The 26,641-nt window shown below is 42.6% G+C and overlaps 1 protein-coding gene and 1 pseudogene across 1 annotated transcript in view; one reads left to right on the top strand and one right to left on the bottom strand.

Moving 5' to 3' along the window:
• The window catches only part of LOC117510911 (phospholipid-transporting ATPase ID-like), an 86,143-nt gene extending 73,289 nt beyond the window's left edge, over window positions 1-12,854 (bottom strand). The window contains exon 1 of the mRNA XM_034170811.1: window positions 12,769-12,854. The gene's annotated coding sequence lies outside the window, so the exon portion shown is untranslated. The remainder of the gene's footprint in view (window positions 1-12,768) is intronic.
• The window catches only part of LOC117509980, a 34,826-nt pseudogene that overhangs the window by 1,625 nt on the left and 6,560 nt on the right, over window positions 1-26,641 (top strand).

The raw sequence follows: 26,641 nt of genomic DNA on the forward strand, positions 1-26,641 counted from the left end.
GAAATTTCAAGTGTGTCCACCTGAGTGTGCAAAATTCTGAGAGGTTTGCATGCACAACATGATTTATCCAGGTTGTAAGGAAATTTTGTAGGTGCTGATAGCATCTTGATTTTGTGGAATCGGAGCCTTGGCATTAACTTAAGCTGGTTTTACACTGTGTGCGGTTAGCCCTTTTTCAGCCGATTTTTCACTCATGCGAGAATTTTTTTGGATCGCGCCGACTTTCAGCATAATCGCGCGTCCTGCATCGTGTAGTATACATGGAGTACAGAGCTGCGTTTAACCTCTCACAACCACCTCCCGATCTGCAATCGTATGGTCGAAGGAAAATCAAACCTGTTTGATATTCTGGTCGGCCATCATGAGGGTTCCGCGCTGCTGAAGCAGTGCTACAAGCGTCTCTCGCACTGTGCATGTGCAAACACCGGAGTGATCATGTCTTTGGGAGATCAGCTTCTGTTTCTTTTTTCCCCATTATTCTTCAACTCATTTAAAGTCTTGTTTTTTTTTGTTTTTTTTTTGTTAAAACTTTGATGTCTCCCATCGAGAGTTTTTGTAAAAATAAAAAATGTAAATAAACTTTGAAAAAAAAGAAAAAAAGCTTCTGTTTACATTTTGCTTGTGGAAACACGAGTCCGACGTGTGGTTTTTCAACGTACAATGTGAGCAGTCAGATCGCATCAGAGCATCGGGCTGTATAGTGTGAGAACATAAATCGTGCGCTCTGAACTTTTACACCCTGCGGTTTTGTCGTACAGTCTGAGCTCGAGCCAAGTACAATGATTGAAAATATCGCACAGTGTCTGCCCATCTTTAGTGCACTTGACAGATTGCTGTTCCAGCACAGAGACCACACAAAATTAAATAATAATAATTCTAAGAATAAAAATAATCATTTGTTGTAAACGTCAGATATATGTAAGAGTTAATGGGTTACTCCATGTTTTTTTCTTTAAGAATAAATGTCTCCATGCATTACAGGTTAACCACACACAGATGCACATAATGCACATTGCATGAACACGCTCATGCACTGGTTATTACAACAAACAAACAACCTCCTATTTTAGACATTGAATTAATATTCTTTCCATGGTATTTAAGCAAACTGATGAATAATTATCCTGTGTTCTGCAATTGTAATGCACAGAGAATAACTTTGTGCACACAGTGATCTATGTGTATTCCACTGTGCTGGTGACAATGAATGTGTACAAAATTACCCTGGAGCTCAGTAAATTAGGTTCTGAATATCAAACATAGTGGGTGCAGCTGAATTCCTTCACATTTTGCAACGTTTACTCTGCAGCGCATTGCAACAAGTGTGGTGTGTCTAAACGCTGGCTGCAGTACATTCTTCCATGTCTTTGTTGAACTATATTTTCAATATACTTCTGCAAATGGATATGAGACACGAACAACAATGAAAAACATATCACAAAAAAAAAGAAAGATGTAGCCTCGCTGAACTTAATGCTCTTCAAAAGAACAGTAAATCTGCAACAAAGGCTTTTCTGACCTCGTTTCACAGTCTGCTGTAATACAGAGCATATCCACAGCTAGACTGATAAATAATGCCAGAAACCCCCATTTGCCCCCCAACGTGTCTTACAGAAGTATTTTTTCCTTTTCTTTTTATTGTTGTTTATGCACCAATGACACCAGATCAAATTCCTTGTATGTGCGAACTTATTTGGCAATAAATTTGATTCTGATAAAAAATTATAGTTCACCATTATTCTGTATTTGGCTTTTTTTTTTAATTACTGCATTAATGAACCTGACTTTTAGCAAGGCATACATAAGATGAATGGAATCAGTCAGTCACTGAGTCAGTGAGCCAATGAGTCATTTTGTAAGTAGCTCTGAGCACTGACGTTTTGGGGTCTGGTAGATGCAGGTGAGGATCAGTATCTTGGACCATTTCGACATGATTTAACATACAAGATAAATTAAATACAAACAGACTTATCAAGTTGCTTGTGAAGCCTTTCTTCATCCTTTCTGCAAACTGCAGGATCGTTGTGGCCTTTAGAGGCCACTGCTGCTTGTTTTTATTTGACATGATTAAAGAGTTTAATTGGCCCATTGTGCCCATGTTTATCTCTGAGTTTGGTAGCATATAGGGATGAGAGTCTGCAGCTCCCCCTGGATGGGATGCTCGTCCATCACAGGTTAGGCCCCCAGCTAGGTGGACTGGGACATTATTTGTAAATAAATAAACATGTACTATACTGTAAATGAAGTGTCTTGTCTAAGGGTACAGACAGATAGCTTCAATTGGACATATCTGGAATTGGACACTGGTCTTTAATTTCAAATTTAAACTCACCTACTAAACCACCTGCTATGCTGTGAACAGGAACTAAAGATAATAATGTAAAAGACTCTGAGGAAGAACACTTTATGTAGCCACTATATGCACTTCTAGTTACATATTTAAAATAATCAGATTTTTGATTGTGTAATGATAAACTTTATTTCAAATTCAAAAATACATGATTGCTATTATTTATTTATAATAACTTCTGCAGACCAAATAGCTCAGCATGACAAGGAGTTGGACTGCTAATACGATGTAGACCTTTGATTCCCGGTCACACTAACCTCTTTGTGTCCATGGACAAGACATTGGCCCTGCATTGTCCCAGTCCACCCAGCTGTAAATGACTACGAGCCTTGGATGGGGAAGTAATCTAATCTAGACTGGGGAGTCATTGTCTTTCACAGCTCACCTGCAGTACATTCATAACACACTAGGTGCCAGCAGCCCACATGTTCAGAGTCACTACTTTAGCATATTCAAATAACCTTTAAGACCACCTCAGGTTACAACTATAACACATCTATCACTAACACACCAAAATGTTTCATTTTGTTTTTACAGCACAATTCTAAATTGCGAAATACATGAATAATTTTGGACAGCATAGTGGCTTAGTGGCTAGCACTGTTGCCTTGCAGCAAGAAGGTCATGGGATCACTTCCCATCTGGGGCGTTTCTGTGTGGAGTTTGTGTTTTCTCCCCGTGTTCCTGTGGGTTCCCTCCAGGTGCTCCAGTTTCCTCCCACCTCCACAAACATGCAGGTTACATGAACTGGTGACTCTAAACTGTCCGTAGGTGTGCATGTGGGTGCGAATGCGTTTGTCTGTCTATATGTGGCACTGCGACAGTGGCGTCCTGACTAGGGTGTACCATGCCTTTTTTGCTGCTGCCACAGTTCAGTACAACAGAAATTGCCTCCAAACGTCTTCCCGAATGCGTGCATCCTTGGCATTTGCCATGAAATTACTCAACAATAAATTGTTGCAGACCCAATATATTTGGAATTTAAGTTCATCTTACAATCCTCTTGTATAAGATGAGGGCACCAACCTTGACCGACTGTTGCCAGATCAATTCAAGGAGGGTTCAAATGAGCCAGTGAATGCCTGTCTCTCTACTCTACTGTACCAAGTCCATGGACCAACTGGTCCTTTATGATAGACGCCTTGTATTTTTTCCCTGTTTTGTCTCTATCAACAACCACTTAAGTCTTATCGGGCTGCAGACTAATAATAGCACTGGTGTTTCACAGGCTATATTTTTTCTTTTGGGGCTGTTTGTGTGTGTGTGTGTGTGTGTATCTTATGAAGATAAGCTTAATTCATTGTTAATATTATGTGAATCCTTCAACACTCACAGTGTTTTGTGGCTGAATTCTTCACATTAATGAACGCTGCAGCAGGCAGCCCCATAAAAAGCACAGCACAGGGCATTTGGGCTTTAGGTTTGTGCAGTGGAAAAAACAAAAACATGCAGCCATATAGCTCATAATAAGTCAATATAACAGCCTGAATACCAACTAGATCACTCATCTCCTATAATTTATACACCCTTCAAAAGGTGGGTGGAAAACCCTTGTTGAACACCATAAATGTAACGTGCATGTTTGATCATGTTAACAAACAAAACAGTGCCAAAAACTACTGCCTACAATCCTGTTTTGTATAATTTAGTAAATAAAATTAGCATAGCTGAGGCTTTGGGAAAAGACTATTGGCTGTTTCGAGACAGGTACTGTACAGTGGCTTGATTTTATGAAAAATTCTTTGAAGACTTGACATTTTCAAACAATTATAACTTCAATCTGGCAACAAATGTGAACTCTATCCTTTTTGGAATCCGTACCACCAATAGGACATGGATTTCCCAGAAGGTGAATGATGACACATGGCCTTGACAATGTTGGATTTGAGGATCAGCTCACCAGGGTGAAGCTGATGTCATTAGAGACGTGGAGAGCACAGGCAGACATCATTGAGGTGAACAAGATATTCCATGTTCTGGAGGATAGATCCAAAAAAGTTGTTTTCCATGAACAATGCAAATGAGGGCTGTAGTTGTGGGGAAGCTGAAGGTTTTTAGCCATGCTAATGCTGCCCAGAAGCATTTACTGGGAAAAAAAAGTCAGAAGGACTTAAATGGTGAGATGCTGAAGAGCTTCGCTCGTTCATGTCCATGACATATGCATATTAGTTATAATGTATAGAATTTTGTGTAGATCTGGATTAAAGTTAAGATGCAGAGGCACAAAAACACCATTTTCCTCAAGAGGTGATCTTAATTTCAATCCGGTTACTGGAAATAAGGTTGAAAAATTCTATCACAGAGGAGTGGACTGTTGGCCTTCCAGTTACCCTTCCAGTTTTTTCTTCATTGTCATTTAATAACTTTGTTAGCATCAGCACAGTCTGATGTATTGTTCACACACACACGCCACATTATTATAACCATGGGTGCACATAACTGGCACCCATCATGCTCATGTGTGCTAAAAATTATTGATGCACAGCAGACAGCACACATAGGGAAACACTTTTCCTACAGTCTGTCATTGCTTTCCTCCAATGAAGTGCTTCTTGTGTTTTCTGCTGCGCATCATTTATTTTTAGCACGCACATGCACCATGAGTACCAGTTATTAGTGCAGCAGATAACAGAATATTTACAGTGGAATCCTTCAAATGGAGATACAAGCACCAAATTTGACAAAAGTACACCTAAGATATTACTCTTTTGAAAAAATGACGGGCCACTTGAATTTTCAAAAGGCGGCCAAGTAGGGGTCAATTGAAGAATTACATAGGGGTCAAAATATAAAAATGCTCCAGTCATATTGAAAATTATATCACAGTATTTGTCTGATTGTAAAGAATCCAAAAAGGTATAGTTTGGACTATCTGACTGAATTCTAAGAGTTATGGGGTAAAAAACAATAAGAATGGTGACAACGCTCAGTTTCAGTTTGTACAGGGGTCAAAAGTTAGAGTTGCTCTAATTTTGTTCAAAGGTGATGTTAAAAGTTGAATAGGGTCTCAAAAAGGAATAGTTTGCACCATGTATCATGCTTAATTAGCACATTACGGGGTAACATATGTCACATGTCATAGAATTCAATGGACGTCAACATTATATGACCTTTACTTTAGAGACCAAGCATTCAACACAGTCAAAACTATTCCATTTATTAATCCAAGTAGCTCAATCAACAATTTGCACCATTTTTTACTAAAATTGGAGCATCTTTAACTTTTGACCCCTGTACAAACTGAAACTGACCTTTGTCACCATTCTTAAGGTTTTTACCCCATAACTCCATAACATTCAGTCATAGACAGTCCAAACTGTACCTTTTTGGAGTCTTTATGATCACACAAATAATGTGGTATAGTTTTCAATATGATTGGAGCATTTTTATATTTCAGTTTCGTATATTTCTATGTGGCTGCATATTGAAAATTCAAGTGGCCCGTCGTTTTTTTCAAAAGAGTAATGTCTAAGGACAATTTGTGCTCGATTTGGTGCTAGTATCACCATGTAAAGTATTGTTTCAGTTATTTGCTGCACTACATGTGCATGCCTGATTATAACTATGCCATTTGTTCATGCTTCCACAGTCATAGTAGAGAAGCTTGAATCTTCGACTGGACTGGGTTGCTTGACGCGAGGACGTTTCGCTTCAAATCGCAGAAGCTTCCTCAGCTAAAATTCTTGCTCTGGTGGTCTGACTTCTGTCTTGACTCTTGTAGAGAAGAATAATCAAGAAGTCACAAAAGCTGGAGTTTTAAACCTAACCAGACCCCTCCTGCCGAGAGGCAGACTGCTATAGGCTAGTGACTAAACAATGGAAATCACCTGGACAACTGAGAGCCTACACAGAACCTTTCCACAGTCATCTTCCAAAGATTCTGCTGCCCCAGATTTGACAAGTACTGTCACGTGTCAAACATAAATGTCAGAAATGAGTCAACCTTTCACACCCTGACCACAACAAAACCTCACTCAAATGTCTCAGACTGAGCAGTTTCCAGGGGCTGTGGTCATGGTCTACACAGTTGGAACTGTTCAAGAAAATAACCTGCATGATGCACGCATGTCATACATACACACACACACACACACACACTTATACATATATATATATATATACTTATTATCACTTTCTGATTATGTCTTATTTCACAAATCTGTCACAGAATAAATAAGAAATATTCAAAATCTTTAGGAATTCCTTATGTTCATGTGTTTAGTGTTATGCAGAAGTCTCAAGTGCCTTGTTTGTCTGCATAAATGTGGTTTCTGTTTTTCACCTGCCTGTTCAGACCTTAGGCCAGTGAGGAGAGACAAAAACAAAGGACACATGAGCTGCTGTTATGAGACCGGATTGGCACTATGAGCACACGCTCATAATGAAAGATGAAAAGACTTTGACAGTCCAACACTGCATTATTTACCTGACCTCTCAGGACACAAAGCCACACCTCCTCTTACCTGATAACCCCCTGACCTTTTGAATGACCTTTTCAGCTTAACATCCTTCATGTAGAGGAGGCGGCTGAGCTCCTCAGGTGAAAGTAACAGTATATCAGCACCTCGGACTGACCTTTGCATAAATAATTGCACCCTTTACTGCAACACAAGTAAATCATCACTTTTACAGCCAGTTTTCTTCAGACAAGTCAGGGGATGGATACATGAACATTTCCGAGTCACTGAATATGTCTTGGACTTCATTTACATCAATCATTCTGAAATACAAACAGTATGGTGCTGTATGGTAAATCTATCTAGAGAAGGCAGTTCTCAAAACCTAAGTAAAAGAAGGAGACTAGTGAGGAAAGCCACCAAGACACACACATAACCCTGAAGAAGATATAGGCTTCTGTGGCTGCAACTGCCACTTTGATATGTATCAGTAGTTTTTTCCTTCTGCTATACACCTGCACAGTACTATGACCCTGCAGTAAGCATTTATTAATGTCCAGAAAACTATATTTCCATACACTGGACATCTTAAAAACTGCACTAAACACCTTAACACAAAAAACATATTTTTATAGGTTTCCTGCCCTGTATATGACAAAATTAAGACAGTGACCAATGCTCATCTAATAATCATATAATTATATAAAACCTAATATGCCTGTTGGACTGACACCAATAATCATGAAATGCTTTGACAGACTGGTAATGAGGCACATCAAGAACTCCATCCCTGCCAATCTGGACTAGTACCAGTTTGCTTACAAAACCAACAGACGCACATCCTGCTCCATACTGCACTGACACAACTGGATGGAGAACTTCAACATCAACATGAGGATGCTGTTTGTTGATTTCAGCTCCACCGTCAGCATCAACCCAGCTGCTGGTCAACGTGTTGCTGTCATTAGACCTGGACTACCACCTCTGTAGCTGGATTAAGGACTTCTTCAACAGATCATGTGAGACTTGAAGACTTCATCTCCTCTGCCACCATCCTTAACACTGGAACCCCTAAGGCTGTGTTCTCAGTCCACTCTTATAACCACTTTTCAAGCATGATTGCTCTCCCATTCATATGACAAATTACACACTCAAGTTTGCAGATGACATGGCCGTGGTGGGGATGATAATCAACAACAATGAGGCAGCCTACAGAGAGGAGGTCCAGGCCCTCACATGCTGGTGTCAAACAATGACTTATTCCTCAATACCAACGAGATAAAGAAGCTTGTCATTGACTTCAGGAAGCACAGGACCACAGCACATGCCCACCTGGTGATCAGTGGAGAAGAAGTGTAACAGGTGAGGAGTTTCAAGTACCTTGATGTTCACATCTCAGAGGACTTTACGCAGGGAGTCAACACCAAGGAACAGGTAAAGAAGGCCCAACAGAGACTCTTCTTCTTCTGGACCCTCAGGAAATCTGGGCTCCTACAGAAATTTCTCACTAATTTGTACCAGTGTAGCATAGAAAGTGTTGTGAACTATGGATGCATGGTGTGGTTCTTCAGCTGCACGTCAGAGGAGAGAAAAGAGAAAACAATGGAAGAAGTTCAGATCCACCAGGACTCTTCCTAGAGCTGGCTGCCTGTCTAAACTGAGCGATCGAGAGAGAAGGGTCTTAGTCAGGGAGGTGACCAAGAACCTGATGGTCACTCTGTCAGAACTCCAGCATTCCTCTGTGGAGAGAAGAGAACCTTACAGCAGGACAAACATCTCTGTAGTAATCCACCAATCAGGCCTGTATGGTTGAGCGGCCAGATGGAAGCCACTCCTTAGTAAAAGGCACATGGCAGCCTGCTTGGAGTTTGACAAAAGACACTTGAAGGACCAGTCAGGATTGAGGGAAAGATGAATGCAGCAATGTACAGAGACATCCTGGAGGAAAACCTGCTCCAGAGCGCTCTTGACCTCGAATGGGGCGACGGTTCTTTTTTCAGCAGCACGACTCTAAGCACACAGCCAAGATATCAAAGGAGTGGCTTCAGGACAACTCTGTGAATGTCCTTGAGTGGCCCAGCCAGAGCCCAGACCTGAATCTGATTGAACATCTCTGGAGAGATCTGAGTATGGCTGTGCACCGACGCTCCCCATCCAACCTGATGGAGCTTGAGAGGTGCTGCAAAGAGGAATGGACACAACTGCCCAAAGATAGGTGCACCAAGCATGTGGCATCATATTCAAGAAGACTTGAGACTGTAATTGCTGCCAAAGGTGCATCAACAAAGTAATGAGCAAAGGGTGTGAATACTTATGTACAAGTGATTTCTTAGTTTTTTATTTTTATAAATATGCAAAACTTTTTGAAACTTTTGAAAACTTTTTTCATGTTGTCATTATGAGGTGTTGTGAGTAGAGTTTGAGGGAAAAATGAATTTCATCCATTTTGTTATAAAGCTGTAACATAAAATGTGGAAAAAGTGAAGCGCTGTGGATACTTTGTGGATGCACTATATCTATGTATCTATACAGTCAAATTGTCTTATAAACTGCAGACCACTTAAACGAAATTAGTTCATTTTGACACCTAAAAAATTTATATTTTTAAAGGTTCAATAAGGACACATTTTTACATATTTGTTTATATATGTTAACTGTTTGTATTAGGACAGCATGGTGGATTAGTGGTTAGCACTGTTGCCTCACAGTCACAGCAAGAAAGTCATGGGATCGATTCCCATCTGTGGCCTTTCTGTGTGGAGTTTGCATGTTCTCCCTGTGTTTGTGTGGCTTCTCTCCAGGTGCTCCAGCTTCCTCCCTCATCCAAACACATGCTGGTTAGGTGGATTGAAAACTTTTAATTGCATGTAGGTGCGAATGTGTTTGTTTGTTTATATGTAGCCCTGCTACAGACCGCGTCCTGTCCAGGGTGTACACCACCTCACACCCTGTGACTGCTGGGAGAGGCTCCCGCCGGCCCTCAGGTGGTGTAAGCGGTTGAAGATGAGTGAGTGACTGGACTGAGCAGTTTGTAATTCTTCTCAAGGCTTTGGGACATAATAGGCATCTAAAGCCTTTGCACAGTACTGAACATGCATGCTGCATTCAGAAACATCACAAACAAAATTTCTGCAGAAACATCAGGGTGCCAAAAACATGTGCAAGGTCCTTTCTGCATTATTATCTATTTTGATTTGATTAAAAAAAAAAAAAAAAACATGCAGTGTGTGCCTGTAAAAGTGAAACAGCCACACACAGTGTATCTGCTGAAACATTTAACCCATCCGATTTGATTAAATAAGATTTTAAAAGGCCGCACAGAATTCTTTTTTAAGTAAAAATAGAAAAAAAAAAAAAAGAAAAAAAAATGAGTGGCAACTACACTAGAAATGTCACATCCGTTTCTGGATTTAAAACATATACACACTCTGCAATTATACGTCGAACAGTGACGTCACCGAGGTTTACTTTTCAAGAACAGCGTCCTTTGTAGGAAAGTGACGTCATTTTCATCATTGGCACTAGAGGATGACATTTTTCGGGAATTCCCGTGGGTCACGTGATTCCCGCGGGATGGGAGTCAAAATTTTATCAATCACGTGATTGGGATGGGACGGGAATAAAAATGAACGGGAGCGGGCGGCAATGCCAAAAATAGATGAAGATTTTCATCTATTTAAAACAACCAAAACACGTTCACACCGCAATCAGACACTACAAATTCGCGGGGGTCGTGTGGCGACGGACACGCCTCCTTCACCCGGTGTGTCGCTCTGCTTTTTCTGCGAAAATTCGCCCCGGTGCGTCATCAAATAGGAGGAGCTTCCATTCCGCTCGCCGGCTCCGGTTGTCAGTTAAGTTAACATGATGGATGTTGATCACACGGAGCGAGTTGTTCTGGAAAGCTCATTATCAGTATCATTATTTGCTTCAGGAGTTGTGTCTGGATGATGGCCGCTTTCAGCAGTCCTGCAGGCGCAGTTTGAGAACCAACTGTGCCGTTCACGCACGCGCATGTAAACAATAATAATAATAATAAAAAAAAAGAAACTCTGCTGTCTGCTGTGGTACTGCAGCTTGCTCTCCCCCCCAAAACTCTGTCATAATTGTGTTTATAAACCAGTCACCATTTGTTTTATTATACATCTGTGCAGTTAATTAATAAAATATTCTCCACAGACGAGTCGCTCGTGTGCGCACTTAAAAAAGCAAAAAGAAAAAAAACAAACAAAACAAAACTCCGCTCCCTCTGCTGCAGGGGCGTTGGACTGGGGGGGGGTAAAGGGTACTATGTACCCAGGGCCCAGAGCACGGAGGGGGGGGGGGGGGGGGGGGGGGGGGGGCACAAAAAACTGGGATTAAATACATTTTTGTGTTGCATATTATTAATGTCCATACAATTCATGTTGTAAATGAATATAATTAGAATGAATGTATAAATGTTGCAAAACATAATTCTGCTCTAACAATAATATTGAAAAATCCCTGAGGGCCCTTCCCACCCCTGCACAGTTGTACAATAGTTTAGTCCAGGCTCACAGGCGGCACTCCCCCCCCACACACACACACACATCCCAAACGGGATCTCACAGAAAGAGGAGGTGTTTAGCAGTGCTGAAACAACTAATTGATTTAATCGATTATTAAAATAGTTGTCAACTAATTTAGTTTTGCCGCAAATGTTTTGTTTCGTCCATATAAATCAACCGTTTCTGCAGTGCGGCTTTGCTTTGAACCTTGAACCAATCAAAGCAGTGATTCGCAGATTGAAGCAGTGATTCGCAGATCGAAGTACTGCTTCGATCTGGTGCTTTGTTTGATCTGGTGCTTTGTTTTATTAAATGGACTGCATTTATATAGCACTTTTCCATCTGCATCAGACGCTCAAAGCGCTTTACAATTATGCCTCACATTCACCCCGATGTCAGGGTGCTGCCATACAAGGCGCTCACTACACACCGGGAGCAATAGGGGATTAAAGGTCTTGCCCAAGGGCAAGGGATTTGAACCATGATCTTCTGGACTCAAGCCCAACACCTTAACCACTAGACCATCACCTTTATTTCGCTTAATCTTAATTTTTCCCCCCTAAAACCCTAAAGAGCATATGCCTGAGTAACATTTACCTTTTTATGTTAATCTGATCTGTTATGGTCTTCTGAAACAGATTCTGATGCCCAGGTGTGATCTAAGGTATACATGATTTAGACCTGGTTTGACTACGCATTAGAAATTTGGTGTTTGCGTTAATAAAAAAGAACATAACAGTGGGGGGGCGGTCTTCAATATGGCTAGTACCTAGGGCCCACAATTTGGTGCTACGCCCCTGCCCTGCTGTGGTGCTTCTGCTCGCTCCAAAAACTCTCTCATAATTGTGAAATAAAGGACAAAAGAGACATAAGTCCTGCTCACAGGCTGCTACCAGATACAGGACATGCTCACATCTTCAGTCAAACTCCAGACATCTCCACGTCACAAGTCCCTGATTGATCATCACGGCGCGAGACATACGGGAGTGGGACTGATTTTGAGTGGGAGCGGGAGGGATTGGGAGTCATCTTTACAGGAGTGGGACGGGATGGGATTTATTTTTTTACTCCAGTCCGGGATTGGGCAGGATGGGATTTTTTTTTCTGGGAGCGGGATGGGACGGGAATGAAAATCCACTCCCGTGTCGTGCTCTAGTTGGCACACAAGCGCCGCTACAGCGTGACGAAAAACCACTCAGCGATCGAGCTCAAAGTCCAAAACTGTCCTCAGAAACCGAGTTAATTCATATCAGAAGCTTGGTGAAGAGTTTCCACACTTCTGTCCAACAAACATCCACCAAAGTGCGATCAGTACTTCTTTCTGACTTCGGGACTCCGAGCGGACCTCTTCCTGTCTGTCCTCTTTTTGTCTCGCATCTCTCGCCTTTCAGCTCAGTCCACCTCAGTCAAATCCCCTCGCACCGTGAACCCCCTTCCCCACTTCACCTTTAAACTTTCACAGGTCAGAGGATCGAGCGGCTGTGCGTCTTACCGTGCGTCCTGCTCCTGCGCCGTGCGTCATGGACTGAACCGAGGTCGAAGAAAAAAAGTTACAACAAAAGCTAACGTTTTCCTCCCTCCCACCGCCCATATCCTCCTCTCCTCCTCTCCTCTCCCCTCCCTCTTCGTGCGCACGCACGGAGGTTCTGCAGCTCGCACCTCCTCTTGATGATTCGGTTCAAATCCAGTGGTGAAATAACAGGAAGGAAACGATTGCAGTTGAGGGAACAAGTGTTACCACACAACGCGTGTGGAATACGTGTGGAGTCAGTTGCCTGATTGATTCCCATACAGAGTGTCAATTTATGATGAATTTATTGATACTTCTATTTGCTGTCAGATTTTCTGTGGGCCCTATCTTCTTCCCAGCACAAAACAGTGCACAATGTAATGTTCGCTGTACTGTGTTCTCCTGATGCAGGTTTTGTGTATGTCCTCTAAATCATGAATCCACTGATGATGCTCTTGTGGGCACATTGGTCTTGCCCAAGGTCATGTTAGCTTCAAATGAGGACAACAAGCAGTTGGTGTTTGTCACTTGATGGACATTCCCAGGGTGTGGCCAGCTTGTGGTTACTTGGTGTTAATGTGCACAATGTTTCTTGAAAAGCCCCAAAATTGTCACTATGAGTTTTTCCTCCATGTTTGACTGCTTCCCAGAACCCAAATTTGCTTGATTTGTTTCATTCCAACATCTCTCACAGTCACATTCCTGTATTGCTAGTTAGCATGCTAACATCTCTGTAAAATGTCTTGTAAATCACTTTAGAGGTACAGTATTATCTGGTTACAAAAACAATGTTTTTAGATCTACAAGTGTTTAGTTCTCAGTTTTACAAAATATATGAAAAACATGCCAAATGTATTAGATTTATACAGAAATACAACAGCTTCGGAGGGTATTCTGCCATCTTGGATTTTTTTTGGGGGGGGGGGTTCCCCTCATTTTAACAATGATTTGAATCAGCCAGCAAGTTTTAACAAATTCACATAACAGAAAACAATCCCATGCACCAAATTTAATTGAAAAAGTACAAGTCACACACCACACAACAGTTCATACCTTACCATTAGCAGTGCTGCAAATTACACACCTCAGTGTGGACTCTTGCTTCTTAAACCTTCAGTTAATTCCACTAATGCATAGTGGTCAGTGAATAATGTTCACACGTTGCAGTAAAGGCATCAGGTGTTTTTCCAACGGTCCCACCAGTCAGTACGTACACTTCCTGTTTTTTCTTAATGCACACCTGTGTTATGTGCACAAAACCATTCCCTTTCCAGAGAATCTCTCAATTTGCAGTGTGCCATTTTACTAACAATGACCAAGAACTTGGAGTGCTACAGCTTAGGAGATTTTCAATGTATTTACTTCATATAACACCAAATCACAACAAGGCTGCCTCAAGGCACTTCATACAAGTAAGGTCTAACCTTACCAAGCCCTAAAGTAAGCACACATTGGTAGACACAGTGGAGACAGTGGTAAGGAAAAAGTCCCTCTGATTATATTGAGGAAAAAACCTCAAGCAGACCAGACTCAGAGGGGTGACCCACTACTTAGGACATTGTAACAGTTACAAGGTTTTGCAAAGTTTTACAAAACAGAACTTGACACAATAAAAGATTAATTTGATTAGAAGTCCAGGCAGGCGTACAGTCCACAGGCAGGGGCCATCCATCATGCTATTGAGTGGGCCTGTTCCCGCAGCAGCGACCGTTCCATGTTCCACGTCCGTTTCAGAAATTATGCAATCGTCAAATCCAGCACATGATGTCATGACATCATCTATACCTCAGACAGAGAGAAAAAAAGCAGAATCAGTCAGCCAGAAAAACAACACCTAAGGTATAATTCATCAGCATTAAGCAACAGGAAAGCAAAGAAAATACTAAAGTGATCACCAGCCGCTAGCCCTAAGCTTCACTAACAGACCCAGAATTTAGATAAAGTTGAGGCCGAGACATGCTCCGTTTACTAATAAAATGAATTTAAAAGGATAGGTAGCATAGTACCATGCTATGCCAGTACGCTAGCTATACGAGAGGGAGAATAAATACATCTTAAGTCTGGATTTGAAGGTGTCTACAGAATCGGACTGTTTTATCTCCATAGGGAGATCATTCCACAAAACAGGTGCACGATAAGAGAAGGCTCTGTGACCTGCATATGAGAGGAGATTTTCAATTCAATTCAATTAAAACGCTGGGAAGTCTAGTGTTGGGTCTACTCAGCAAGTAAGCAAAGCCACGGTGAGGGCTAGCTAAAAAGTCACTCGTGAAGACAATGGCCGCTACTATACTGGGCGCGGTGGCGCCATTCGACAGCAACTCACAGACATGGGAGGAATACTGTGAGGTTTTGGACCATTTTTTGTGGCAAATAACATAAAGGGGGCAGAACAGAAAAGAGCTGTGTTACTGAGCGGCGTGGGAGCACAGTCCTATGCCCTGATGAGGAACCTGCTATGCCCAAATAAACCAGGTGACCACACCTACAAGGATCTGCTAAAGTTGCTGAAAGACCATTTTCAACCCAAAACCAGTGAGATAATGCAAAGATGGAGATTTAACACCAGGAACAGGAAGCCTGATGAAAGTGTTAGTGATTATGTGGCGGAGCTGAGAAAGCTGGCACAGGACTGTAATTTCGGTGATTCATTGACGGTGATGCTGCAAGACTGGCTGGTTTGTGGCATAAATGATGGCGGCATACAGCGGAGGCTGCTCTCGGAGGACACATTGTCTTTTGACAAAGCACTGAAATTTGCGGAAGCGATGGAGGCGGCAAACAGAGACACTCAGGATTTGCAGGGAGTCAGAGAGCATGCAAAATGGAACCGTGTGTCAGGGGCAGTGCACAAAGTGTACGATGCCCACGCCAAGACACAGCAGAACATGGGGACATGTTACAGATGTAATGGAGACAACCATTTGGCTAAGGACTGCAGGTTTGCACAAGAAAAGTGTCATAAATGTGGAAAAGTGGGACACATCAAGAGAGCCTGCAGATTGAAAAACATGGGAAAGGGGAAGACTAAGCATGTAAAAGGGGAGACAGGCAAATATAACAAAAGTGCAAATTTTATGAAGGAAGAAGGGGAGGATAGTGATGAGGAGGAAGTGTTCACTATGTACCACATGAAAGATAGTGATATCACCATAAACAACAAGCAGCAGGAAATAGTCATTCTCAGAGAAGAACCAATAAAAAAAGTTTTTAAAGTAAATGGGCAGGATGTAACCTATGAAGCTGATACAGGCTGTGGCTATACAGTAATGTCAAAGAAGGCATTTTGCAAGTTATTCCGCGGTGTTCAAAAACCCAGGTTGCTCCAGTGTAAGATAAAACTGAAAACATATGGTGGACACGCAGTACCAGTGCTGGGAGCAGCAAAAGTCAAAGTGGATCATGAAAACATTGTTAGGATGCTGGCAGTAGTGGTCGTCAAAAGTTCAGGGGCCAGTTTACTGGGGCAAGGGTGGATGAAAGTTCTCAAGTTAGATTGGCAAACTGTACATAAGGTAGACAACGGACAAGATCCGCTCCAGGAAGTACTTATGAGACACAACACGGTCTTCAAGGATGAGCTAGGGATGCTATAAGGCTTTGCAGCCAAGATACATGTGGCCAGTGATGTCAAGCCCTGTTTCTACAAGTCCAGGTCCGTTCCTTTTGCTATGAAAAAGAAAGTAGAGCAAGAGATAGAGAAGATCTTAGAGGAGAAAATCTTTCAACCAGTGAAATTCTCAGACTGGGCAGCGCCCATAGTACCAGTTCTAAAACCGGGCCTGGATTTGTGGGGACTATAAGATAACTGTAAACAAAGTGTCACCAATTGAGTGGTATCCCATTCCTAGGATGGAAGATATTATAGCTTGTCTTACTGGGGGTGAGAAATACACTAAGCTTGACATGATTCATGCATATCTGTTGTGTGGGCCGCTGAAGAGGAGGTACTGCTGGCCCACCACCACCAGATGGCGCCCTGCTTGGAGTGTGGGCTTCAAGCTCGAGAGGGCGCCAGAGCCACTGGGAGTGACAGCTGTCAAGCATCCTCAGGACCAGCTGTGACTCATTCATCATCATCACCATCACCATAAAGGCCGGACTGCAACTCCACCTCCTCGCCGAGAAATCAGCTACCATTCAGGTAATTTTCTCTGCTGACTAATACATTGTGTAATAATCTGAACTTCTTTGCAGCCGTTTTCCTGGTGTGTCCTTATCTGTGGGATTGGCGTTTGGTGTGATCAGCGACGGCTTCGCCTCACACCCCAAACCAGATAAGTGGTGAAACAGGAGCTGCACGAGTGTGTGATTGGAGGTGGAGGTTCTCCCTCCTAACTGAACACTGACTGTGGGATTACTGAGTGTGCGAACTCACACTCATCTGGACTGTCTCTGTTTTCTGCCAGCAGTACCGGGTCTGACTGCTGAAGACAGCGGCCACCTGGGGCGCAGGGCTTGGCGGCTCCGGTGTTCTTCAGCTCCGTTGGTGGTGGAAGCTGTGTGGGGATCCAGCTCTTCTCTCGCCAGGCGTCTTCTATCGTCGAGCCTGCCCACACGTCACCTGGTGTATGATTGACAGTCCACCATATTGTTATTGTCTGTACGTCGTTGTGCGAATTCACAACATTAAATTGTTACTTTTGGCTTATCCATTGTCCGTTCATTACCGCCCCCTGTTGTGGGTCCGTGTCACGACACTTTCACAACACATATCAGCAGATTATATTAGATAAGGATTCAAGAAAATGTGTCACGGTGAATACCCACAAAGGACTTTTCACATGTACAAGACTGCCTTTTGGTGTGAGCTCCAGCCCAATGATATTTCAGCGCACGATGGAGGGTGTGCTGCGAGGGACTGAAAACAGTGGTGGGCACAGATAACTAAAAAATTAACTTCGATAACAGATAATCAGATAACTGAAAAGTTATCGTTGATAAAGATAAAAGATAAACCACCATGTATCGCAAGTTACAGATAACCGATAAATTCCAGTATTGTCTCTGGTACATTTGCAACTACTAATAAACTGAATTTGAGTTTTAACACCACAATTGCTTCTGGTAGCATCAAAAGCTACAAGAGACCCAAACAATGAGCCCACACTTCTATGTTTGAACATCTTGCCCCCTGCTGGAAGCACTTGTTTACTACATGGCTTCCAGCACAGCAGCAAGCTGAGAGCAGCCACAAAGCCCAGCTTTCTGACCAATCACAATGCTCCGGTCAGGCAGAGGTCTTGGAAAATAAAGCAGTGCTGACTTATGGTTTTTATTTATAAATAACACTAATACCGATAGAATAACTCCATTAATGTCAATTCTGTCATTTGTACAAAGTTAAAATATAACATATATCTTTTAATGTTGAATAATGCACTAATTCTGAGGTTTTGTAACAAACACAGACAGACTGCAAAGGATTCTGGGTAATATGTGCCTCTGCTAAACACTGATTGGTTCAGTCATTCATTATGCAAACCAACACATTAATGTGATGTGTGTCGTGTGTTGGTGTTTACAGATAAATGTGCTTTTGTAAAATATCCCTTTTTTTTTGTAAAAACAGGCATTTTTACGGAGCCCTGGAAGTGTCATCACAAAATGTTTAGCATGTTTTATGATGTTGTGCACACATTTTATGATGTTGTGCGCACATTTTATTATATTGTGCACACGTTTTTTTACATTGTAAAACGTGTACTCAATATTGTCTTGACACATAAATGTTGGCTTTACACTGTGCGAGTTTTGGCCCTTTTTCAGATGATTTTTCATCATGCGAGAATTTTTTGGATCGAGTTTCAGGTTAATCACGTGTCCTGCATCGTGTAGTGTACATGGAGTAACAAGCTGCGTTTAACATCTCACGACCACCTCCTGATCGCCGATCGTATGGTCGAATGAAAATCAAACCTGTTTGATATTATTCTGGTCGGCCGTCATGAGGGTATCCTACTGCTGAAGAGCTACAAGCATCCAACCGCTTGCACTGTGCATGTACAAACACAGCAGACCTGTCTTGTAATTTTTTGTTGTTGTTGTATTGTTTTGTTTTTAAACTTTGATGCCTCCCATCGAGAGTTTTTGGAAATTAAGTTTGAAAAAAAAGCTTACATTTTGCTTCTGGAAACACGAGTCCGACGTGTGGTTTTTGAACGTACAATGTGTGTGAGAACATAAATCGGGTGCTCTGAACTTTTACACTGTGCGGTTCTGTGGTACAGTTTGAACTGAAACCGAGTACAGTGATTAAAAATATCATACAGTGTCTGCCCACTTTCAGGGCGAATACTGTCATGAACTGCCATGAACACTACTGGCTAGTAGATGGCAGTAGAGACTGTGAAAACTTGCCAAAACAAAATTCCAGATAATCCGTGTCTGCTACATTTAAGATGTGTGGAATTTAACAAAACGCAAATACAATAACAATGTCTATAAACCCAGAGAATATATTCACAAGAGTTTTAGGCACTAGAGTTTAATGCTGTTGTCCATGGAGCCTGAACAGAGTGTCTGAAATGCATTTGTCCTGTCGTGAACGTACTGAGATTACCCTATCCTACCCATAATCAAGGTTGGGTAGGATTACTTTGAAAGAATATGTGTGGATTACATGGATGTATGTACATACATTTGGATTACTTGTAATCTGATTACTTTTGGATTACATTTCAAAGTAATCCTACCCAACCCTGCCCATAATGCACTGCTGGGCACAGCATGTGTTCACTAAAACCTTAAAAATTAGTGCATTACTTTAAAACTAAAACATATATCTGATATTTTCACTTTATAAAACTTCAGACGTGACAGCAATTTTAAATAACTTGTCTGAAATTAGTTTGGTTAAAATTTGAACCATAAGTTAAAAATGTATGCCTCTGGATGACTTGGGTGATATTGCCTGCGTATCAGTATGGGATTAAAGGAAATTATTATTATTTTTTTTTTTTTGTGACCAATTCTCCTTTGCCTGCAGAGGATAGAGCAGTTTCTCCTAGAAGCAGCTCTCTTCTGTTTGCAGAGGGTAGAACTATACATCTGTTATGAAACTTTTAACAGGTAGGTGCTCAACTGATTTTAAATTTTAAAAATGTTTGTCACTGTTCAACTTTGTTTACTACGTTATCGGTCTAAAAGTTATTGGACAAAAATTTATCGGAAGATAGTCTGATAGTGTTTTTTAAAGTTATCTAAAAAGATAACCCGATAATGAAAACATTATCTTCGATAATTATCTGTTATCGGATTATCGGAACTGTGCCCACCACTGATTAAGAATGTGGCAGTATACCTGGATGACATCATTCTGACCGGAAAGGATGACAAAGACCAGCTGCAAACACTGGATCAAGTGCTGCAACGACTGCAAAATGCTGGACTACGCTTAAAAAGGAGTAAGTGCCAATTCATGGAGACTGAAGTGACATTCTTGGGACACAAAATGGACAGGACAGGGTTGCATCTGCTGCCAGCCAAGGTGAAAGCAGTGCAGAATGCTCCCCCACCTACATCAGTGACTGAGTTAAAAGCTTATTTGGGACTGCTGAACTTTTAGAACAAGTTTCTACCTAATGTGTCTACAGTACTGGCACCTATGCATAAGTTACTTTGGAAAGAGGAGCCATGGGTGTGAGAATAAAAGGAGAGAAAAAGCCATCACAGAGTCAATAGAACTGTTACAATCAAGCAGGGTGCTGGTGCATTATGACGAAATGAAGGAACTGATACTCTCATGTGATGCATGAGTGTCCCTAAGGTGAATAAAAAGTCTGCGGGTCACAGAGCTTTCTCTTATCGTTCCCCTGTTCTGTGGAATGATCTCCCTGCATCAATAAAACAATCAGATTCTGTGGAGACTTTCAAGTCCAGACTTAAGACGCACTTATTTTCCCTTTCATATGGCTAACATACTGGTACAGTTTTGTTTTACGCTTTTTACTCTTTTAATTCATATTATTAGTAATTGGAGCGGGCCGCAGCCTCAACTTTACCTAAATTCTGGGTCTTTTAGTGAAGCTTAGGGCTAGTGGCCGGCGATCACCTTAGTATTTCTCTGTTTTTCTTGTTGATTAATGCTGGCAAATTATACAGTATTTTTAGTCTTTCTGATGCCTGATTCTGTTTTTTCTCTCTGTTTAAGGTGCAGCTCCATCCAGAGATGGGAGTTGTGTTTGTGCTGGCGACCCTCCTGTCCTGTGCACCAACAGCAATTCTTGTATATTCATCCGTGAATTGTTCTGTGAGTTATTTCTGTAATTTATGTTTGTAGCATGACCCAAGCAGAGGGTCACCCCTTTGAGTCTGGTCTGCTTGAGGTTTCTTCCTCAGAGGGAGTTTTTCCTTACCACTGTTGCTCTGGGGGTTGGTAAGGTTAGACCTTACCTGTGTGAAGTGCTTTGAGGCAACTCTGTTGTGATTTGGTGCTATATAAAGGAAATAAATTGAAAATTGAAATTGCATCTTTATAGAGTTGGGGTAGTGCTAGCTCACCGCATGGCAGATGGTGAGGAGAAGCCCATAGGGTTTGCATTACGCATGCTCACTGCGGCCAAAAAGAACTATTCCCAACTTGATAAAGAGGGATTAGCTCTTATTTTTGGAGTGCAGTATTTTCACAAGTACCTGTATGGAAAGTTTGTGATTTGTACAGATCATTGTTGGGAAAGTGTAGGAACACGGACCCACAACAGGGGGCGCAAATGAACGGACAATGGAGGAAGTCAAATATCAACACTTTACTGTTGTGAAACACGCACAACAAACACAACCAATTACAATATCAGACAATAAGCCGAATCACAACGGTGTCATGTGGGCAGGCTCGAAGATAGGAGACGTCTGTCCAAGCAGAACCGGAACCACACGATTTCCTCCGCCACCGAACCCCGGGAATACTGGAGCCGCCAAGTCCCGAACTCCCAGGTGGCCACTGCCTCCGCTTGTCGGATCCGGTACTGCTGGCGAGGAACAGAAACAGTCAGATGTGGGTGCGTCTGCACCCAGCAACACGTATGGTGGAAACACCACCTCCACCTCTAATCAGGAAAAATACTGTAGTGCAGGAATGTGAGTACTTATCCAAAATACAGTCTCCTGCTGTTCTTCTCTCTTTCTGTGTAAAGGCAAAAAGTATTCAATGGTCAAAAGATAATCCGTTAGGCTGGATACGTTACCTCCTTGGTAGAGCGATATCTCGGCAAAGAGGTGGAGACGTCGTCCTGCTGATATACCGCTGCGGATCAGAAGATTGGTAACAGCTGTCGTAGGTGACAGCTGTCACCCCGGCTGCTCCTGTGAGACGGCAGCGCCCTCTGGTGCCTGGAGCCCGCACTCCAGGCAGGGTGCCCTCTGGTGGTGGTGGGCCAGCAGTACCTCCTCTTCAGCGGCCCACACAACAGATCATAAGCTGTTGATAAGTTTATTAAATGAGATGAAGGCTGTCCCACAAATGGCATCTCACACTTCCCAAAGGCAAATTTGGTCACTCTGGGTCAAAGCTTGTGTGGAGCTGGTCCGGGCTTTTATATTCTTGACCATTTCCCCCAGGATTAGGACCTCCCGGGGAAATCGATTCATCTCCACTTCCCTCTGGCTTGTGTTCCTCATCACTTTGTTCGGATTCGGCCTGGGAGTCTATCTTGCCTTCGTCTTCATTATCGAGGATCTGACTTCCACTCATATCTTCCATTATAGGATATTGTTCCTTAAGCATTCTTCCTAACCCTTTTAGCCTTTCTGCCATGGACTTAAACTCAGCATATACGGACGCTGATTTTGCTTTAACATCAACCAGGACCGTCTCTACTTCCAACAACCCAGCTGTCATTTTTACTACGGAGTCATAACGTTTCTCAGGGCTTATTAAAGTGGTGATTTGTCCTCTTTTCCACTCTTCTCCGAGAAGTTTGCACCACCATACAAGCCAATCTCTGGTCCCCATCTTATCCTTTGGGACTGGTGGGCTCCCCAAAACGGCCAGGATCTGCCCCTCCTTATGCTTACCTGGATAATATATCCCTAATGTGTGTATAGTTTCTGCCATATCTTCTTTGAAACATTTTTCATCAGTTTCCACACTTTGATCTATGACATATTTTTGAACTGTTTCTGCCCAAGTATCATATCCTCGTCCATACAATACCACTCTGTGTGGCCGAAAATCCACTTCTTTTCCCCCTTCATGTTCGTATTCAGGGTTTGCTACGGGTCCTGGCTCTCCTTCAGCCATATTTTCACTGCTTGTTCTTAATACTAAACTTACTGTTTCGTAATGATTGTCCTCTCTTTATTCTCTTCGTTGCTGAGATTGTTGATTCCACCATTGTCGTCTCCTTGACTTCAGCTATGGTCCTTGTCGTCTCGAGTCTTCTGCCTCTCAAAGCCTCTCTTGGCGCCTTGAGTCAGGGATGAGTGACAGACTACTTGGCTATTCAGTGCTAATTCCAGAGGTTAATTCCAAATCAGCTGATCCTTTTCCCGCTTCTCCCCTCAGGAACCTCACGGGTTGATGATCCTATTCTCTCTTGTAGATCACCATTTTGCACGGTATACTCTCATACCTGCTTTCTTGACGATCCGATCCAGCAGGCTCCCTTGCCTGCTTCCCTTCCTCGTCGTTTAATGACGATCCAGCAGGCTATCCCCGTCTGCTTCTCGTCCCAGTCCAGACGATCCAGCAGTGACACGTCTGCTTCTCGTCCTTGATCCCAGCTCCCTGGGATACTTACTCCTGTTGTCTTTACTTTGTCCTTCTGGTGGTCGCTCCAAATTTTCACACCTCTGGAGGTCAGATATGTTTCAAGCCGTTACTGGACCTATACAGGCCATCAGTCGACACTCTCCACAACACTGTCTCCTTTGGTGATCCACTCAGGGGCTTTCCACCTGCCCAATGGCAAAGACTCTCCTTTGGCCAGGATTCTTCCTCGGACCCGACTATACTTCGTCAGGTCCCTGTTCGGGCGCCACGTGTCAGATCCCACTTCTGTGAGCTTCTGTATCACCTTTTGCAGCCGCATTAGGTGTTCATTTTCATCATCATCTGCGATAAACACATCATCGATATAGACTGTTACTCCCAGATCTTTTAATATTTCCATTACTGCTGCTTGGAACACATTTGGTGAATTTCTGTATCCCTGCGGGAGTCATTGCCACACATAACTTTTCCCTTTATGTGTGAATGCTGTTTTCCCTTGTGACTGTTTTGCTAATCACAGGGAAAAGAATCCATTTGCCAGATCAATGCATGATTTGTATCTCTTAATTTGGAGCATTTTCAGTGCTCCTTGGGGATTTATCAAACTCGCTCTATTGGCTATTGTTTGTCGATTGAGAGCCTTGAAGTTGATTACTGGTCTCCAGCCTCCTCCTGCCGACTCTGGCTTCTTAACTGCTTGGATGGGGCTGTTAGTATTCGGATTCAATTCCACTCGAATGATCCCCAAAGCTTCCAATTCTTTTACTATTTTATCCATTTCCTCAACCGCTCCAGGGTTCAAGGGATATTGTCGCACCGGTGGATGTACTCCTCCTTCGATGACATGAATGTATTTAGCCCCCAAATCTCCACAATCATTTTTAAATCGTGCTACTTTAGCTTCGGAGATAATTTCCCTCAATTTTTCTTTCCCTGCTTCAGAGAAATCACTTTCTCCAATCTTTTCTTCTGTGACAGCTGGTACATCCACTTCTTTGTACCAGCTTACCGGACTCTTTCCAATTGGAGTCATATCCATTCGTACAACTCTTGCCTGTAATTTTTTCACTCGTCATCTTATTAGAGTTCGAAGCCTTTTGGGCCGATGCAATTCTCTCAAATCCTTGATTGTTATCAAATTAAAGGGGCCTTTTATCCAAACTACCCCTTTCCATATTCCAAATGGTCTTTTTTCCGTTGCCGCATTCGCATACCGGATCAGTAGGTATCCCTTGGTCTCGAGGCTTCTGCGGGTCATGGACACCTCTGCTCCCGTGTCCACCAGGTACGGTTCTTCATCCACATTAGTGTAGATATTGTCCCCCTCCCAGTAGGCATGGTCTAGCGTGACCCGCGCCTCCAAAGCCATTACTTCCTCTGCCCTCCAGCCGCCGCTGAGGCTTGGCGGACTTCCTGGAGGGCTTTCCTTTGTTCTGGATTTAATTTGTCGTACTCCTCTTTAGGGAGATAGCCACCACTACGAGGTGCAGGTGTAGGTCGCGATTGTGGTGGTGGAGGTGGTGGACCTCTCGGCCGAGAGCTCCATTGTCCAGCTAGAGGCCTTTGATTATTCCTCTGTGGTGTTTGATGCGGCTGAGGAGGTGGTGGTTTAGGCACTGAATTTCTTTTCTCCAGTCCCACCGGTTTTTGTCCTGATCTCGGTGTGCTCTCCTTCTTCCTCTTTTCTTCATAGAACTGCTGCTCCAAATCCCAGCTCTTCACCACCGCGTCCATTTGTGGGACTGTAGTGCCGTCTATGGGCATTTTCACAAAGGTTATCAATCAATCAATCAATTTTTTTATATAGCGCCAAATCACAACAAACAGTTGCCCCAAGGCGCTTTATATTGTAAGGCAAGGCCATACAATAATTATGTAAAACCCCAACGGTCAAAACGACCCCCTGTGAGCAAGCACTTGGCTACAGTGGGAAGGAAAAACTCCCTTTTAACAGGAAGAAACCTCCAGCAGAACCAGGCTCAGGGAGGGGCAGTCTTCTGCTGGGACTGGTTGGGGCTGAGGGAGAGAACCAGGAAAAAGACATGCTGTGGAGGGGAGCAGAGATCGATCACCAATGATTAAATGCAGAGTGGTGCATACAGAGCAAAAAGAGAAAGAAACAGTGCATCATGGGAACCCCCCAGCAGTCCACGCCCATAGCAGCATAACTAAGGGATGGTTCAGGGTCACCTGATCCAGCCCTAACTATAAGCTTTAGCAAAAAGGAAAGTTTTAAGCCTAATCTTAAAAGTAGAGAGGGTGTCTGTCTCCCTGATCTGAATTGGGAGCTGGTTCCATAGGAGAGGAGCCTGAAAGCTGAAGGCTCTGCCTCCCATTCTACTCCTACAAACCCTAGGAACTACAAGTAAGCCTGCAGTCTGAGAGCGAAGCGCTCCATTGGGGTGATATGGTACTACGAGGTCCCTAAGATAAGATGGGACCTGATTATTCAAAACCTTATAAGTAAGAAGAAGAATTTTAAATTCTATTCTAGAATTAACAGGAAGCCAATGAAGAGAGGCCAATATGGGTGAGATATGCTCTCTCCTTCTAGTCCCCGTCAGTACTCTAGCTGCAGCATTTTGAATTAACTGAAGGCTTTTTAGGGAACTTTTAGGACAACCTGATAATAATGAATTACAATAGTTCAGCCTAAAGGAAATAAATGCATGAATTAGTTTTTCAGCATCACTCTGAGACAAGACCTTTCTGATTTTAGAGATATTGCGTAAATGCAAAAAAGCAGTCCTACATACTTGTTTAATATGCGCTTTGAATGACATATCCTGATCAAAAATGACTCCAAGATTTCTCACAGTATTACTAGAGGTCAGGGTAATGCCATCCAGAGTAAGGATCTGGTTAGACACCATGTTTCTAAGATTTGTGGGGCCAAGTACAATAACTTCAGTTTTATCTGAGTTTAAAAGCAGGAAATTAGAGGTCATCCATGTCTTTATGTCTGTAAGACAATCCTGCAGTTTAGCTAATTGGTGTGTGTCCTCTGGCTTCATGGATAGATAAAGCTGGGTATCATCTGCGTAACAATGAAAATTTAAGCAATACCGTCTAATAATACTGCCTAAGGGAAGCATGTATAAAGTGAATAAAATTGGTCCTAGCACAGAACCTTGTGGAACTCCA

Source organism: Thalassophryne amazonica, chromosome 5, assembly GCF_902500255.1.
Source record: "Thalassophryne amazonica chromosome 5, fThaAma1.1, whole genome shotgun sequence".
NCBI lineage: Eukaryota > Metazoa > Chordata > Actinopteri > Batrachoidiformes > Batrachoididae > Thalassophryne > Thalassophryne amazonica.